The sequence below is a fragment of the Seriola lalandi genome, unplaced genomic scaffold (assembly GCF_002814215.2).
Source record: "Seriola lalandi dorsalis isolate HSWRI2012SDOR001 ecotype SW California unplaced genomic scaffold, Sedor1 jcf7180002054585, whole genome shotgun sequence".
Taxonomy (NCBI): domain Eukaryota; kingdom Metazoa; phylum Chordata; class Actinopteri; order Carangiformes; family Carangidae; genus Seriola; species Seriola lalandi.
Window position 1 is genome coordinate 446,342 of NW_019525138.1, and position 1,175 is coordinate 447,516.

Below are 1,175 nucleotides of genomic sequence, written 5' to 3' on the forward strand. Positions count from 1 at the left end.
TGTGTGTGTGTGTGTGTGTGTGTGTGTGTGCGTGCATGTGTTTTTTATGTATACATGCTCATATGTGTGTGTGTGGTGGTGGGGGGGGTGTAGGAGAGTGTGCGTGCACATGCTCGTACGGATATGTGTGTGGGTAAATTATATGGGTGTATGGGTGAATTTTTTTGTTATGATTGTTGTGTGGCTGTGTACGTGTGTGTGTGTGTGCATGCGCGCTATTGCTCAGGTGCAGGTGTGTGTGTGTGTGTGTGTGAATATACTGTATCTTCGTATTATTGTAATGTGTATTATGATGTATGTATCTTTGTCATTGTATTGTGTGATTGTGATGTCACATCGGAATTATGTCGACCCAAGGAAAATAGCTGCTGCTATGCAAAAGCTAATGGGGATCTTAATAAAACAAACAAACCTGCATGACTGCATCAGCCCAGCCAGACTCTGAAAGAAGCCCACATCCTTCTTGTCTTTCAGATAATCCAACATTTTCTGTCAAAAAAACACAGTGGGCATAATATTTTAGACTCATTTCTGATTTAAACAAGTACAGAGGAAGGGGACAATCAGCAGCCGTCTGACAGGGTCTCAACAAACTCTACACATTTCAAAAGAATATATAGTATAATCCACAAATGTTCCTGATAGTCTGTCTGTGTCTTGTATGTATTAAGTTTTTATCAGAATCTAATATACAGCCTTTCAAATACAATGCAAGCGCTACCAAACACACGATGACACATGTGTGTGAGCACTGTACTACCTGCTGCACGGTAGAGTTTCCTCCGTTGAGAATAGCTATGCCCAGCTTCAGAGTAGAGGCCACCATGGGACCCATCTCACCTGTTGTAGGGGACATCATTCTTTTATCTACCACAGAGCACAGCCATTCCAAACATCATTTACATTTTAGTAACTTAGCCACCACTCTCATTCAGAAAGGAGATGAATGCAGCTGACAATTGCAATGACCATATGTGGTAGGTTACCAGGTCATACCAATTTAATTAGTATTAATTATTAATTAATTAAAAACCAATTCATTATTTGAATCATTAGTTTACAGTCTGCCAAATTAAAGTTAATAGTTTCACTGTAATGAACAAAGACTTGTTGAATGAATCGCTTTATTTTCAGAAATTATTATATCTTTAGCAAGAAGCTAAAAATTGCCCCTC

General features: G+C 39.1%; 1 protein-coding gene across 1 annotated transcript in view; it reads right to left on the reverse strand.

Moving 5' to 3' along the window:
- ryr2a (ryanodine receptor 2a (cardiac)) overlaps positions 1 to 1,175 on the reverse strand; it is a 162,387-nt gene that overhangs the window by 53,235 nt on the left and 107,977 nt on the right. The window lies entirely within an intron of this gene.